The sequence below is a fragment of the Tenrec ecaudatus genome, chromosome 6 (assembly GCF_050624435.1).
Source record: "Tenrec ecaudatus isolate mTenEca1 chromosome 6, mTenEca1.hap1, whole genome shotgun sequence".
In the NCBI taxonomy this organism is placed as follows: Eukaryota; Metazoa; Chordata; class Mammalia; order Afrosoricida; family Tenrecidae; genus Tenrec; species Tenrec ecaudatus.
In genome coordinates this window covers 53,259,822-53,277,700 of record NC_134535.1, presented here as the reverse complement: position 1 = coordinate 53,277,700, position 17,879 = coordinate 53,259,822, and the positions used below count along the sequence as shown (strand labels likewise).

Sequence of the window (17,879 nt, the reverse complement as noted above, 5' to 3'; positions counted from 1 at the left end):
GTTCCAGGTATACTCTTCTTTCCTCCAAATTAAATCCAGTTTCCCCTGGGTAGCAATAACCATTACACTAGCCATGAAAGTAGTGTTGATCCAGAGCATTATGAGACCAGGTGGTAGTCTTAAACTTCAGTTAAAAAATCATTGTGTGTCTCCTAGTGGGAGAATTCCTTCCTTCTTTTGGAACGAAGCTATAGAGCCCTGGTGGTGTAGTGGTTATGTGATCCACCTGGTCAGCAATTCTACAGAAGGACTGGGCTTTCTATTCCTGCAAACAGTTACAGTCTTGGAAAATTCACAGGGAGTTGCTATGAGTCAGCATTGATTAGGTGGCAGTGAGTTTTGGAACTAAAACCTCTAGACCTGCAGAGCACAGCATCTCAGGAACAAGAAGCAAAGTCCTTGATTGCTGGACCCATGGGATTCCTAGTTATGGGAGTTCTGTCACATATGAGGATTTCTCTTCAGCTAGGTACAGACTGAAATGGCTTCGGGGCTGCTGTCCACCTCTGCATGGTGCATGCATACCATGCACAACCATCAGTGAGTACATCAAGCGTGAGTTTACCATTTTTCAGTCAACTGACTCTCCTCAAGGTTCTAGGTACAGGCTGGGAAGCATAACCAATTGAATTCTCAACATTCAAAGGTGTCTGAAGTTAAAGTTAGGGCACTACTTGGAAAGAAACAGGATTATGAAATATATGATGGGGACATATGGGCAGATAACCAGGAAGTTGGGGACACTTAACTCCTAAATTCAACTGAATCATATCTGCCAACAAACCAGTGTTCTAACTCCCATTTAAGAGTTTATCTATGTTTGCCACTTTATCTGTTTTAGTAATCCAGTGCTGCTGTAACAGAAATACCACAAATGGATGGCTTCGACAAACCTAACCTATATACTGTCATAAATTAAGAGGTTAAGAGTTTGAATTCATAGTGCCAGCTTTAAGGGGAAGCTTTCACTCTGTCCCCTCTATGGAGAAGGTCCTTGTCTTCAATGAACATCTGCAGGACTGGCATTCCTTGAAGATCTCTATGCGTCTTAGCATTAGTCTACCCCTGGGTCTAGGAGGGCTTCAACATAGAGACCTCAAGTTCAAAGAATGCACTCCCTTCCCGGCTCCTTCCCAGTCCAAAGATCAGATGCAGAAGCTGGAGCTCTACAGAATTATAAGACTGGAAGGATTTAGATCCCCTAAATTAGAATATACAAGAAAACTATGCCCCAAACATTTATAAGAGATGGTTAATTTAATTAAAAAAACTTTAATTGTAGAAAACCAAGAAACCAAACTCACTACCACTGAGTCAATAATGACTTGTGGAAAACTATTAACAATGGGGGTTTATCTGTTAAAAACAGTGTTATCTTAACTAAAGCAGTATATGCCATGGACTGATTAGAGGAAGTGGTTAAGGAACTAAGAATATTCATGAGGTGCAGCCAATTTATGAGACCCACAAGATAATTGCGCCAACATAATAGCATACCAGAGCTTATGCTATAAGATTCTTATGATGACCAAGGGTCAAATATCAGAGGGTGGTCCATGGATCTGCAATCAGACAAGTCATAGCACTTAATATGACCAGAGACAATTTAAAAAATTATGACCAAAAAGAAATTACAACAGTCCGAGAAATTCCTTTAGCATTATTGACATTTTGGGCTGGGTAATTCTTTGCTGTTCTCTTGTGCATTATAAGCCACTACTCATGAAATGTCAGTAGCTCCTCCTCTGATATAAGCAAAATGTCTCCAGAAATTGCCAAATAGTACCTAAGGGACAAAAATCACCTCCAGTAAAGAACTAATGCATTAAAGACAGACTGAGCTAATCTGGAAGTTATTTTAAACTATAAAACAAGACAAATATATATATATATATTTGTACATATGATGCCATCATTTTCTAAATTTACTTTCTATTTGAGCCATTGGTATCAGCTCCTCTTTTTTCCCTACCTCCCCCCCTTCCAATCTCTTCACCCTTGATAAATTATGTTATTATTGTTTTCATAGCTTACATCAACTACTGTCTCCCTTCACCCACATTTCTGGTGTTTATCCTCCAAAAAAGGAAATTTTTTCAATTAAAGAACTCTTTCCCATCTGTTTCAACAGGATTTGACAACTGATAGGTGTGATAAAACCAGTGGCCAATATATGGTGCTGGGTCACCAAGAGCCAAGATTCATGGGTCCAGGAACCAAGGGGTAGAAGCTGGCATAGCACCACTCACTATTACTCCTAGTGATCCCTTGCAGCATTGTTGCTTTCTGTCCCAGCAACTCTATGCACTTCAGGCCTGGAGGTCCTAGTCCTGAAGGAAGGAACTTTCCCACCTTTGAAAGACAGCACTGATTCCACTGAACTGGCAGCTGAGAATGCTCCCTGGCCACTTTGGGCTTCTCATGCCTTTGGATCAACAGGTCAGCAAGGGTATCACTGTACTGAGTCATGTGATTGATCCTGATTACCAAGGAGAAATTGAACTGGTGTTACATAATGGAGGTAAAGAAGAATATGTCTGGAATCCAGGAGATCCCTTAGGTCATCTCTTAGTAGTGCCATGCCCTGTGATTAAAGTAAATGGTAAGGTACAGCAACTCAATCCTGACAGGACATCTAGTGACCCAGACATCTCAGGAATGAAGGTCTGGGTCACTCCACACCAGGCCAACAACCACGGCCGGGGGCAAAGGTAATACAGAATGGGTAATAGAAGAAGGTATAAGTTACGGCCACGTGATCAACTGCAAATGCAAAGTATGTGACTTTCAGTTTATCTTCTTTGTATGTGTTTACTGAATCTTTCCTTTGTTCATGTATGATGTTAGGTACGTGATTTCATTAATGTCTGGAAATTGTGTACAGGTACCAAGTTGGCAAAGGGTAGTAGATTCATCATGCCAAGCTGGCCAATAGGAACATGTGAGATTAATAAGGTCACAGTTTGGAGGGCAAAGATATAAATGGATCAGCAAGGCCCACCACTCTCTTGCTCTCTGGTGATCAGACCAGCTTACGGCTTAGCTAGTTCTCAGTCTCAATTTATGAGCTACACTACCTATGGGAAAGCCAACCCATGGATCATGTCTCTAGAGTAGGCATCCTCAAACTATGGCCCATGGCCACATGCAGCCCAGAGGACATTTATCCGGCCTGCTGGGTGTCTTTGCCCCATTTTTTTACTTCAAAATAAGATATGTGCAGTGTGCATAGAAATTTGTTCATGGTGTTTTTTAAAACTATAGTGTGGCCCTCCAATGGGTCTGAGGGACAGTGGCCTGGTCCCCTGTTTTAAAAGTTTGAGGAACCCTGCTCTAGAGCTTGAGGCTCAAGACCTGCTTTGCCGCTGTATACATCGCTTAAGCTTGAGGTTGGCAGATCCTGTTGTCTTGCATTGCTTGAGTTAGATATCCCATCCAGGCCTGCTTTGCTGTTTGCTGCCTGTGGCAAACTGCCTGCATTGCCTTAAGGAAGACTCAGCTGTCTGCTTCCTTTACCTTGGAACCAGCAGCCCTTGTAAGTTGGAAGTAATTCCAGTATATTAACTGTTCCATGGAAGTGAGTTGAATTGAGCCCTCTGTAATGCTGTGTGGACTAATTAGCTGTTATATTCCTTTGTGCTGCATATACCTATCCATATATATATATGAATATCTTATATCTATCTATCTAGCAGGCTAGCTAGCTATCTCCTGGTTATGTTTTTCTAGAGAACCCTGTCTAACACAGTAGGAGTTTATGGGCAAATGCCTGTATGCATTCACCACAAAGGTAACTCTGTTGTGTTTAAAACACTCTTTTTTATTGAATTTCTACCCACCCTTGTATTAATCTATCAATTTTAAACTCTATCTAGATTTTCCATTCATTCCTTCTTCCTCTCACGGTTACCTAATTTTCTCCTGTTACCTCAGCTGTCTTGTCCGTATCTTCTCTAAAAAATGAAAACCAATAAATAGGCTTAGCATTATGACTATTTTAGGTCCTAACATACAGCCCATGGAATACTCCAAGAAAGGTATTGATAACTTCAAGGCCCAGTGGATTTCATATTTCCTTTGCTCAAAATCTAGCTATTGAGTTTTGTCTGTTTCCTTGCTTGCTTTTAAGTGAGTGAGGCATGACTTCTTATCTTTCTTGTAGTTTTTAATTGACTAGGACCCCTGGTGGCACCATGGTTAAAGCACTTGGCTGCTAACCAAAACACTGTTGATTCAAATCCAGCCACTCCACATGACAAAGATGTAGCAGTTTTCCTCCATAAAGATTTACAGCAAAAAAAAAAAAGATTTACAGCCTTAAAAAGTCATATGAGCCATTCTTGTTCTGTCCTTTGGGTCACTAAGAGTCAGAATTGACTTGCAAGCAGTGGGTTTAATTTTTGTATGGTGGCTGGTTGACTTGCCTCCCTTTTCTTGATATCTGCCTTAACTATAGTTCCTGCTTTCCTCCACAGGCTAACTCTACAGACACAGCACCTACTATGTTTCACTGCAGAGTTACTACATTCAGATTTATTTGGAGTCCTCCATAATCCTATCTAGGTTTACCTGGCATCACAACAGTTCAGGGATCAGTGACTAACTGAAAGGTTAGTGGGTCAAACGCTCTAGCGACTCCGACTCACTTGAGAAGAAATCTGGCAATCTGTTCCTGTAAAAATCATAGTCCAGGAAACATTATGGGGTAGTTTTAATCTGTCCTATAAAGCCACTATGTGTTTGAATCAACTCAACAGCACATGAAGACAACATAATGCTACTGCATTTTGAACTGGTTACCTTCTTACTATCTTCTTAAACCTCCTTTTACACTTCACTCTTGGGTTGGATACACTCTATCATACTCCTTGTGGCTTCCTTTTTTTCTTGATATATATATTTGCTAGAGTATATCCTCAAGTAACTTCCTAAAAATATTATTTATGAGAAGCAAACTTTCTGAATTCTTCTATGTACAAAAATGCACTTATTCTACTTTCATATTTGACTGACAGTTTGCCTGAGTACAGTTTTGTAGGTTAAAATTATTCTCTTTTAGCACTCTGAAAGTATTGTTCCATTAATTTCAAACATCTGGGGATACTTAACAGAAGTCATGTCAATCTAATTCACCATCTTTCTCAAGTAGTATTTTCCCCATGTGAATCTTTTTGAATATTTTTGCTATAGAGTCATAATTCAGCATATAGGCTGTTCAGTTAGTCTAGGTATTTGGTTGACCCTTCCACTCAAATTTGTCTTCAACTTTAAAAAGTCATTTTCTATTCTGCCTTTGATAATTTCCTCCGTTTTCTTGATTGCCTGTTTGCTCTTCAGAAGGTAGCTGTTTTCTCTCTTCAACTGATATTCCTTGTCTCATTTTACTTTCATATTGTATGATTTTATTTGTTCTATGTTCATGAGATTTCTTTAAATTCTCCAGTCTTATTTGGGGGGAATAATTTTTTTTTTAATTTCTAGATCTTCTCACCTTTTAACAATCTTTCCTTATGTTAATATCCTCTTGAGCCTCAGAATATTGTAAATATATTTCCTCATTTATCTCAGTTTCATAACTATTGAGTTTTAATACTGGTTTTATCACTTCTCAGCCTTTTGGCTAAGATCAAGTGTAATACTGGTTTTATCATTTTTTTTACATGCCTCGCACTGCCATTGAGTTGATTCTAACTTACGGTGACCCTATACAGGGTTACTATCGCCATAAGTCTTTACAGAAGCAGACTACCTCATCGTTCTCCAGGAGTGCTACTAGTGGGTTTGAACCACTAACCTTGTGGTTAGTACATTGTGCAATGCATTATGCAAGAGGGATTACAAATTTCAACGGGTATTCAGATGAATCTGCCACAGCTGCCCTTCCACAACGTCTACTACTATGAGGGTCCCTCCCCCCTCACAACAGTAGTCTCATGACAGGCTGTTGCTACTTTCTATTTCCTTCACTAGGAGTCTATAAGAGCTTCCAGATCTTTCATACCACTTAAGAACCAAGGAAAGTCACACAGTACTAATACTCTGGCCCTGTCTCTGACTCGAGATAACATTTTCTTTTTCTGTGGCCACTCTGTTGGTAAAATCTAGTGGGTACCTGTGCAGGTTCTGAACATAAGTCAACTACCTCTAGAGCCTATGCCATTCTTCCTCTCTAAGTTTCTGAAATAACACTAAAAGGATCCTTCTATTATGATTTAATATTTGTGAAGTATACCTTACAAGAAAGCCTAGGAATGACCACCAGTTTAACATTTTGAAGCCCATATCACAGTTTTCCTTTATTTCTGGATTGTAATCTTAGGTTACAGTCACACAAAAAATACGCAAAATTATACAATAAACAAAGCTAGTTTTCAGAAGTTCCAGACTCCAATATACCTGACAGTCTCGGATCCAAGGCTTCTCACCTCTGTACTTCCACCTGGTAATAGTGTTACTTAGACTGGATTGCTCATTTCCCAAATCTACTACATTGACACCTCATCAAAGTATACCTACATTATACATAATATATAAATTATACAATTTCATACTCCTCAAGAACTTGAGTCTTCCTTGTCAGAAACCACCTAATTTGGTTAACTACTCCTATCTTATAGTTAGATAGATTTCATTCCTCAAGTATCACCACTCTAAAACCAACCATATCAGTTCTATGTGAATTCATATTATTTAAAATATATACCAATATTTTAATAGTTTAACAATACAATTGAAAATATTCTATCTCTTGTGGTCTTACATATCTAATGTAACCTAGAATTCCCTAGTAAGATGACAGCAATTGAATAAACAATGAAATAATTATTTGCTTTACTCAAAGAATTTTTAAGATTTACCAATAGATATCAGTCAAATATAAGTAAAACGGATAAAGGAAATCGAAGCTACAATTCATCCAAGTGTAGGGAGCCTAGGAGGGCAATGGACCAGCCAAATCAAGCACAGAAACATAAGATTATTTTTTAAGTATCCATTGCTGTCGAGTCGATTCTAAGTCACGGGGACTCTGCACATTTCAGAGTAGAGCTGCGCTCTTTAAGGTTGTCATGGCTGTGACCCTAAAGAAGCAGGTGGCCAAGTCTCTCCTCTGCCATAACTGCGTGAGTGCAAACTGAAAACCTTCCAGTTAGTAGCTGAGCTCTGAACATGATGCACCACCCAAGAAGGACAGATTACTAAGCTCAAGACTTGTCATACCAGACAACCACAAATAAACTATACAACAAAGTATAATTTAGTGTTGAGCCACCTTGAAGAAGGAGACCTCCCACTGTCTGGAGTCACTCCTCCAAGATGGGAGAAATTGGAGAAGACCATCACTTGAAGCACTGTAACATTGAGACAAGGCTGGGACAAATCAATGGGCCCTTCATCGGAATGGAAGGAGAACCTTGACAAAAAATCAAGGTAAGACCAGAGGAGGGGAGCATCTACATTTTGGAGGAGAGTTCTGGTTGGTGAGTATGACGAGTGAATGGGGAGAAGTAACCTCACATTGGGTAGGGATGCTAAACAATGATCATAAGGAACCTAGGAAGACAGTGAAGCAGATGTTATGTTCCTAGGTAGACACTACCCAACCCTCAGTGAACCATGCCATAGACTGAGCACCATGATGACCTTGTGAATGCTGACCTTGCAGGTAGCATGGCATGACCCAGAAGCTACTCCAGGGCTTAACACAGATTTGGCTTAATGAACTTAGCCCTTCCTCAAAGTTGCCTGCACCCTAGGACTCCAGACTGGGGTACTCAGATGGGAGAGGAATGGCCACCGGGGGCTATGGAAGTGGCATTCATTAGACTTGGGGGGGAAACCCCCTGCTTGGTTAGTGTTCAATGGAAAGGGACCCAGAATCATCACCTATTTAGTACCTCAAAGCCCCCCTGCAGTGATATGACAGGTTTTGATCTGTTGGGCAGAGATCTGCATTTGGAAGAATTGATCCAGGAAGTTTTCCCCTGGCACCAATCCCCATGCTTAGGGTAAATAAAGCTCAACTGAAGGGAGATCCAACTGTGTAGGACAGGCATCCTCAAACTATAGCCAGCAGGCCACATGCAGCCCACCAAGGACATATATCCAGCCCGCCAGGTGTTTTTGCCCCATTTGTTTTTTTACTTCAAAATAAGCTATGTGCAATGTGCATAGAAATTTGTTCATAGTTTTTTTAAAACTATAGTCCGGCCCTCCAATAGGTCTGAGGGACAGTGAACTGTCCCCCTGTTTAAAAAGTTTGAGGAATCCTAGTGTGGGGCAACAGCTCATGGGTTGCAGCTCACAAGGGACTCCTCATTCCTATCAAAAGCATACGGAGTACTGTGTCAATGGAAAAACTGATGATGTTGTCAGTGCAACGTCTTATACCCCAAGGGAACGATTGATAACGTTTTACTTTTTTGTTTTCCTGCCTTTTGTTTGTTTTTTTTTGTTTGTTTGCTGGTTGGTTTGTTGCTGTTGTTGGGGTAGCTCGTCCTATGGGGTTTTGATTTTGTCATAAAACAAAAACCTGAGTCATGCTTATTCTGTGGACAAGCAGATGGATTCTGGACTCCCACATTACTTTAGCCCAAATCCAAGAACAGTTAGTTCTGGTAACATGGCTCAGCTCACACTCACCTTCATGAAATGATCACTGAAGATAAGGGACCTACGCAACGTGTGGTGAAGAAAGCAGATCAAAATAGTGTGTGGGGTCTTAAAAGCTTGTATTCAAACAAACAACCATCTAAGTGATGAGTCAACTAATCCTCCATGGAAGAAGCACGCCAGCTTGTGTGATCCAAAGACCATAACAAAATATAAACATGACGAAGGGAAAAGTATCAGAGTTTAAATTGTGAACACCGAATTTGTAGACGGCCATGGAGGACAGTGGGAGCCCAAACCCATCCGCAGAACACTAGTCAGATTAAGCCGCTGGCAGATCCCCTCTAACCACAGGCAGGGGTCTTGAACAGCTTTACTATCAGACAGAGATCACTGTAATCTTGAGTATGCTGGGCTGAACTTGATAATTAGTCAGTTGATCTCCCTCTTGACCCAACCTGAGTTTGTTTTAGGTGTATTTCTTTCTTGTTCCGTGACAAGAAATTTCTTCCCTAGCCTTTTAAATATTGTTGTCGGTCATTTTTTCCCCTTACTCATTATATGTATTTTTATCTTTACATATTATTTTATCCTTACCACTTTAATTTTTTTTTAATTTCGTGTTTAGAAGGGCAGACTTTGATGGCAAATGTCAAGTTAGATCTCAAGTTCAAGTCCTGGCTCCACCACTTACTATTTAACCTCTCTATACACCTCAGTCTTCTCACTTATATTTAAAAAGGGCAAGAAATTGCTTGATTTTTAGTGTCACCAATGGAGGGGGTTGCAACTCACAGGTTGAGAAGCGCTGCTTTAAACCTTTATGGGAGCTGAGTCTCCTCATTTTTGTCCCATGAGCAGCTGGTGAGTTCAAACTGCTGAACCTGCACTTACCAGCTCAATGCTACCAGGATTCGTATTTTAGGGTTATGGTGATTATTAAATCTGATATCTGTTAAGTATTTCTAAAATAATACCTGGTGCGTGGTAAGTAGTTGATGCCTATTTACTGTATTTCTGAAACATCTCTAGAAACTATAATAATCTCCCTCTGAATCTATTAAGCTATTAACCACCCTAAATAAAAAAATTTTTTAACTTCTATTTTTCCTGAAAAGGTTCTTCCTGCATTAAAACGATTTCTTCTTTTATTTCAGTGCTTTGTGACTATGAAAGATGGTAACTGTCATCTTTATAATAAGACAGTCTTTTAAAAAAATAAAATTCTCTAACAAATATTATAGGATAAAAAACTGCCTCGTGAATCTTATGCACTACAAAGAGTACATAAAGCATCATGAAATGTTGAGACTTATAAAAGTACAAACAGCTACTGGAGCAAAAGGCTTAGATAAAAAAAATTATTCAGAACTCTAATATTAACTTGCTCAAAAAATAATGGCTGAATTCCTTCTTATAGTCATAAGACACAGAAGATATTTTTGACAGATTTTTCCCTAATAGCAGGAAAATACCTGTGTATGTGTGTGTGTGTATACAAAAAGAACTTCTTCAAAAATTGATTTGACCCCAGAATAATTTATTTCAGAGTACAGCACTGAATCTGCAGCTCCAGGAGAGGGACACGTCTGATCAGGGCACAATGAAGGGGAGAGAGAATGGTGCACATCCTGGCCCATCAAGCCTGATGACCTAATTCCTGCTCAGAGCAGCCAATCCACATAGAAGACCACATGGCCAGCCCCACTGTGAAACATGACATCCCTCACTGACCCATAGCCCTATACAGGACAACAGTGGAGACAGTGTGGGAATTCCTCCTGATCTGATCCCACGACACGAAGGCAAAACACTAAAGGTGTGCAACAGAACATCAAGGGGAACAGAGCAATGAAGTTCTCAGGGAATACCAAAAATAGACTTTGGGGCCAGGGCTTGATGCCCCATCAGACTCAACTGGAAAACACTCCTAAAGGCCAACAAACAGTCCTTGAACTAACGACAAGATTTTCTTTCTTGTTAAGTTTTGTTTTGTTTTTGTCATTGGCTTGTTGTTTTGTTTTGTTGCTTGGTTTTGCTGTCTTGTTTTTGTGCATGTTATTATCTCTGCAGATCTGTCCAATTAAAATAGGCTGGATGAACCATCTAGAGGAGACAACAATGGGACTGACAGTTCCGGGGGACCTGGGAACAGGGGAAGAGGGAAGAAAGGAAGTGGTGTTAACAAACCCAGGGGCAAGGGGACAACAAGTTATCCAAATTGGTGGAGAGGAGGGTGTAGGAGGCCTCGTAGAGCATGACCCAGAGTAATGTAACCAAGAGGAATTGCTGAAACCCAAATGAAGGCTGAGCATGATAGTGGGACAAGAGGAAGGTAAAAGGAAATCAAGGAAAAAACTAGGAGGCAAAAGGCACATACAGAGGTCTAAATACAGGCATGTACACATGTAAATATATTTATATATGACTATGGAGAAATAGATGTATGTGCATATATTTATAGGTTTGTATTAAGGTAGCAGATGGACATTGGGCCTCCACTCAAGTACTCCTTCAATGCAAGAATACTTTGTTTTATTAAGCTGGCATTCCATGATGCTCACCTTCCCAACACAATCACTGAAGACAGAGGGTGCATAAGTAAAGATGGTGAAGAATGCTGATGGTGTCTGGCTATCAAAAGATATAGCTTCTGGGGTCTTAAAGGCTTGAAGGTAAACAAGTGGCCATCTAGCTCAGAAGCAACAAAGTCCACTTACACCAGCCTGTGTGATCACACGGTGCTGAAGGGATCAGGTATCAGAGAACAAAAAATCGTATCATTATGTGCTCACCTCCCCAATATGATCACTCAAGAAAAATGGGTCCATAAGCAAATGTGAAGAAAGTTGATAGTGTCCAGCTATCAAAAGATATAGTGTCTGGGGTCTTAAAGGCTTGAAGGTAAATAAGCAGCCATCTAGCTCAGAAGCAACAAAGCCCACATGGAAGAAGCATACCAGCCTGTGCAATCACGAGGTGTCCTAGAGATCAGGTATCAGGCATCATCAGAACAAAAAACTATATCATTGTGAATGAGGGGGAGTGCAGAGTGGAGAGCCAAAGCCTATCTGTAGGCAATTGGATATCCCCTTATGGAAGGGTCATGGGGAAGAGACGAGCCATCCAAGGTGCAGTTAACATACAACAACAATTAAACATACAACTTTCCTCTAATTCATAAATGCTTCCACCCCCCACTATCATGATCCCACATCTACCTTACAAATCTGGCTAAACCAGAGGAAGTACACTGGTACAGATGGGAACTGGAAACACAGGGAATCCAGGACAGATGATCCATCCCTTCAGGACCAGTGGTGCGAGTGGCGATACTGGGAGGGTAGAAGGAGAGTGGGTTGGAAAGGGTGAATCGATTACAAGGATCTACATATAACCTCCTCCCTGGGGGATGGACAACAGAAAAGTTGGTAAAGGGAGACGTCAGACAGTGGAAGCTATGACAAAATAATAAGTTATAAATTATCAAGGGTTCATGAGGGAGGAGGCAGCAGGGAGGAAAGGGTAAAAAATGAGCTGATGCCAGGGGCTTAAGCAGAGAGCAAATGTTTTGAGAATGATGAGGGTATTGAATGTACAAATGTGCTTGACACAATGAATGGATGTATGGATTGTGATAAGAGTTGTATGAGCCCCTAATAATATTTTTTTTAATTGATTCGAAGGAAAAGAGAAACCTAATAGCCAGACACAGCCCTTACTTAAAATTTAAAACTTTGAGGTATCCTTTGTGGTCAATATATTTCAAAGTAAGATAATTAATGCTTGTTTTTATTTTTTAAAATTAAGTTTTCCTAGGGAAAAAAATCACAAACCCTGATACTAACAAATTTAGTATAATGAGTCATCCCAGTGGTCAAATGAAGATCAGAGTTCACAATAAATGAATCCAAAAAATTTTAAAGCTAGATATAAAGAAGTATTTTAAATAATGTAATTCTTTCTTAAGTTCTACTATGTGTTAGAGAATGAGGTGAATAGTTTCAAATATACTTTCAGCAGCCCAAAGACATCTAGTTAATTCTAACTTATAGCCACCCTGTGTAGGGATTTCAAGGGTGTCTATCTTTATAGGAACAGACTGACTGACTCATCTTTCTCCCTAGGAATGGGTCATAAATTTGAACTGCTGACCTTGTGGTTAGCTGTCCAACACTTACTCAGATACACATCAAGTCACTCAATTTTTCCAAGAGTCATGGGGCATATAGTGATTACTCCCCCTATTTTATAAATGAGGAAACAAAGACCCAGAGATTTGTCCAATGTGTACAAGAAGCAGAGTCAAAATTCTAAATTGAATTTTTAGACCTTTTAAGGCTCTTTGCTTTACTGTACCACAGTCACTTTCAAAACTCAAGTACTGTAAATAATCAAGTCTTATAAATTATTTCAGTCATTTTATCCAAGTAGAAGTAACAGTTGTGAAGGAAAAGGGGGAAAAAATCTTCATAATTTTACACAAAGGACTCACTGTGCTTAACCTAATATGACACACTCAGTCCCACTTTGCTTTGGTTTGATGTTGTCTACTGCCTTAGGAAACCCATTTATCTGCAGATACACAGCTTTCAGCAAAATCTAACTGAAGAACTAACTTCTCCCAAGAACATTTTCCCCACTGAATGACTTGCTCTCCACCTCCCAAGATGACATCCTATCTTGGTGGAGTAATACGTTATACTGCTAACTGCAAAGTTATCAGGGCAAAACTACCAGCCGCTCCCCAGAAGAGAGATGAGGTCTTCTACTTTCATAAAAATTTAGTCTCAGAAACTATTACAGCAGAGGGGCAGTTCTATCCTGTCTTATACATACAGTCACTATGAGTCAGAATTCACTAGATGGAAGTGAACTTGGTTTTGTAGTGTGGGGCTTATATTTAATTTGGACTACATTACCACATACTTCCCTTTGTTCTCCAGTTATATATGTAGAACTACATTTTTTCATTCAAGAAGTATTAAGCATTTGGAGACTCAATGGGTGAGTTAAAAAGAAAAGATACTGTCTTGAAGAATTTAATATTGCCTGGAAATGTGTTGACAAAGGTAGACATACTGTTCCAGAACAACCACCAAAAACTTTCCTACAAGGTCTTGGAAGCTCCTGCTTCAAGTGTGGTAACACTTAGCTGAGGGAAACATCTCCATTGTGCCATACAGTTGAAACTTTCAACACTTTCGTGTGAGTGAGAGAGAGAGAGAGAAACTAAAGTGAGGAGAAAGAAGGAATGATTCCCTGAACACTGCCATGAAGTTTATACACACCTTAGTCCGGACATCTCTTGTTGTGTACCATCCACAAGGAAACTGTATTTCAGCCCAATCAAGTGCTTCCATTCAGTTCCTCGCACACTAGTCAACTTCTTTAAGAGAAGTATATCCCTCACAGGCTTTTTTGTTCAAGTTATGTTTATGCCTTATTCACAAGTGTAAGGAAAACCACAGTGTACTACTTTAGAATCATCTAATGCACCAAGTCCATTTCTATGCATGTTTTCAACTATGAATATTAAAATATATTCATATAAAGTATTTCAGGTTGCCATTAAGATGAAATTTTCCAAAGTAATGTTAGAAAGTTATATCTGTATTCATTATTTCTTTTATCCTTTATGCCTCAATTCAAACAATCTGCTCTGGAAAGATTATAAACTTGCATAAACCAAATCAAATTCGTATGTATTAAGAAGCATTTAAGACATACTGTTCTTCGTCCTTTAAAGCAGGAGTTCTCAAACTTGTTAAACAGGGGCCAGTTCACGGGTCCCTCAGACCCGTTGGAGGGCTGGACTATAGTTTTAAAACAAAACTATGAACAAATTCCTATGTACACTGCACACATTTTATTTTGAAGTTAAAAACAAATGAGGCAAAAACACCTGGCGGGGGCTGGATAAATGTCCATGGCGGGCCGCATGTGGCCCACTGGCCTTAGTTTGAGGACTCCTGCTTTAAAGGATCCTGTTACAATGCAGATTCTGAAAATGCATAATTTCCTCAGTTGTTCTTAAATGAAAGCAAACTAAAATACATACAATTATAGAGTCTATGTTATGGTCCTCAATTTCAAAATGACCCAAGTAATTAAATATCAAACTTCTAAGTGTCATAGCTGTGTTGTAAGAAAGACATTTGATCACTTCTAAAATGCAATACCATTCTAATTTAAAAATATAGCAGCTTTCCACAGATTAGAGATACAATAAGTATTATGATTCAATGAAAGCAAAATAAACCATGACTATTTTTAATTAAACAGATATTTCTAAGCACCTGGGTACAATGCATTGTGGCTCAAACTGTTCACATGGAATTTGACCGCAACAACTTAATCTCCATAATTAAAGACCTAAAAGGTAGTTCTTACGTTTCATCTATTCGTTCCCAGCACCTAGAACAAGCATATCATAGAAAATTGGTAGCAAGTAGTCGAATTGGTTGTACTTTTAAATGAAGAACATTTTAAATTTCATGACGTTACTCCTCCTTCCCCAGCCTGCTCTAGAAAACAAGCACCCTGATAATTTCCCTGCAAAACAGGTTCTAGCAAGCAGGGAAATTGATAATACTCTCTCAGCATTATCAAGTTTACATTAAACCGAATGACATGGCATAAACCTAACAAGCAATTTTTCTACACGCTTCCATAATTTATGCTGTCCCCAGGATTCCTGGGAAAGGAAAAATCTATTTTAAATGATTGTTTGTAAAGACCTACCAAAAACTCCCTGCTTCAAGTCGATTCCCACTCAGAGAGACCCTGCAGAACAGACTTGAACTACTCCGCAGGGTTTCCAGAGCTATAAATCTTTACAGAAGCAGAATGCAACGCTGTATCCCACCCACTCGGTGGCTGGTGGGTTCGAACTGACGTCCTCTGGGCTGGTAAGACGCTTTACTCTGCAATAGCAAGGCCCCTTAAAAAGTCCCAAAGTGGCACTGATTTGATGCCGATTGGGTGAAGTCAATAAAAAACGACAAACTTCCACTGAGGGCACTCTAATACCATGTGGAAGTCATTACAGTGTTCCAGTAGCAAAAAGGCAAAAACTTCATTAAATTATTTATTTAAAGCAAAGATGCTTAAATCCTCCATTAAATCAGCTGTTCACTTCTGTTTAAGGTGAAGCCCAAGTTACTTAATTGTGTCGGATGGCACGTAGAGCAAATGAAATTAGGTAATGTTCAGCAAGCCCGCTCAGTCTCACAAAACAGCGTGTTCAGTGACTTTTGTGAATGGAAAACCTACAGATACTGTTGCGTCGCCTGAGCCGGTCTTGAGTGGGTGGCTCCACCATCCCGCAGCCCGCTCCCCGCGCGAGCTCCCGGGCGTCTGACCCCGCCCTGGAGAGGGGGCTTGGAAGCAAGCGTTCCAGGCAGAAGCACCGCAGAGGCTTCGCCGGTGCTGCCCGTTCGCGAGGGCTCCCCGAGTACACCGGGCTGCCGCTCGGCGCGGCCAGGCGGGAGCGGTCTGCGGGGCGCGGGGCGCTGGGCGCGGCCCAGCCCGCGCCGGGGCTGTCACAGGGAAGAAAGGCGAGCCTCGCCGGCACCGCGCCGAGACAAAGCGCCGGCTGCCCGGGCGCGGGGGCTTCCGGCGACACCCGCCGCCCGCCCTGTCAAACTTCGAGCGGCCGCACACCTCCAACACCGGCCCGTCGGGACGCGCGAGACGCCCCCGACCCGGTAAGGCTGCCGACGCACCTCCGGTGGGCCCCCTCACTCCCAAAGCGGACAAAGGCGCCCAAGGGAACTGCAGCGCGGGGGGTCCGGGACTCCGCTCCGGCCCGAGCGCCAACGCGGAGAGAAGGGGAGTCACGGAGGGGAGCGGGGGGGAGGGCGGACGCCTCGCCCCTGGCTCGGGGACCAGCGTGACACTCACCGGTGCGGAGTTCCCGAGGAGGCGGGGCGCAGAGGGCTAGTTCTCTCGGGGCTGGGGCCTGAGGCCCTGCGTGCGTCGGGCTGTACCCCAACTTCGCCCGGCCGCACTCACCGGCCGGCGCGAGCGGAGGCTGAGGGCGCTGTCTCGCCGCAGCGGAGGCGCGGCCGACACGGCCCGCGAGGTGGGCGGGAACTCCGGCCCTACTGTACACAACCCACGGCGGGCCCTGCCCCCAGCGGCGGCTGCAGCCGTGGCCGAGGCTAGCGCGGCAGCCTCTCCGGCAGCCGCTACCACCACCGCCCGGCAGGTAGTGCGTCGCGGCCTAATGTTGTCATCGGCGGCGGCGGCGCGCCTCTCTGGGCAGCCCAGGCCGCCACGATCCTTCACATTCTAGGGCCCGCCCCCTCGAAGCCCCGCCCCCGACTCGCGGGCTACACCCTCTTCCCGTCACGTGGTGAAGGGCGGAGGCGGCCACGCAGCCTTCTCCCCTGCGGGCCGAGAGCGAGCAGCGCGGGAGCAACTGTCAACCCCTCGCCCGAGTGTTATCGCCTGGGAGCCGCCTCCGCAGCCCCCGGGGCGACCTCGGGAGGCCAGCCCATTGGTATCTGGCCCCGCAGCGTGCTGATCGGCGGGGCCAAGGCCTCCTTCACCTACCCTCTCGTGCGCGCCTCCCAATCTGAGATTGCATAATAACTCTGGGGTCAGGGCCCAAGGCTCGGTGGGGACCCCACGCCCGAGTCAGACAACCTCGATTTGGCGAACGCTTTCTTCTGCCAAACAAAGAAGAAAAGCAGGCATCTTGTGCATGATATCTAGCTTGAAAAGCGTTCAGTAACTGCTTGATTTCTAGTAGCACGCGACTTTATTTTTTGCCTTATTTATTTACTTTGAAGGAGGGATGGTGCGTTTCAGTCACATCAGGATGAAAATAGCCTATAATTTTATTTTTGGTTTTAGTTATGTTCAGGAATCCTTGGCGCCAGTTGTGCACTATTTAAGTTTTATACTGTGTGACGTTTCTGGTAGTCTAAAAATAAAAGACACAAATGTGCCACTTGTTCCATTTTCTAATAAAGCCACATTATTTTATCAAGTACCTCAATTGGACTTAACCCATTTACCTTCCTTTTTAATCATGATTCCAAAAATACTCTCTGCCTCTCCCCCCCAACTCTGTTGATGAGAGTGAAAGAGTAGAATTTAAGTTACCAATTGAAACACTACAGATAGACAGGAGTTACAGAAACCGAAAGATCATTATAAAATCTTATGGGAATCTTGCTGGGTGAGGGTTTGATCTGGTATAAACAATATTGGCAAGTGAAGTGACTTTTTGTAATATCTCTTTCGGTACTATGTATATA

At 42.1% G+C, this 17,879-nt stretch overlaps 1 protein-coding gene across 3 annotated transcripts in view; it reads right to left on the bottom strand.

Moving 5' to 3' along the window:
* OSBPL8 (oxysterol binding protein like 8) overlaps positions 1-16,886 on the bottom strand; it is a 200,135-nt gene extending 183,249 nt beyond the window's left edge. For 2 of the 3 annotated variants that reach the window (XM_075551253.1, XM_075551254.1), the window contains exon 1: positions 16,516-16,886. The gene's annotated coding sequence lies outside the window, so the exon portion shown is untranslated. The remainder of the gene's footprint in view (positions 1-16,515) is intronic. The other variant, XM_075551255.1, reaches the window with a different exon arrangement.
* Between the last annotated feature and the right edge of the window lie 993 nt (positions 16,887-17,879).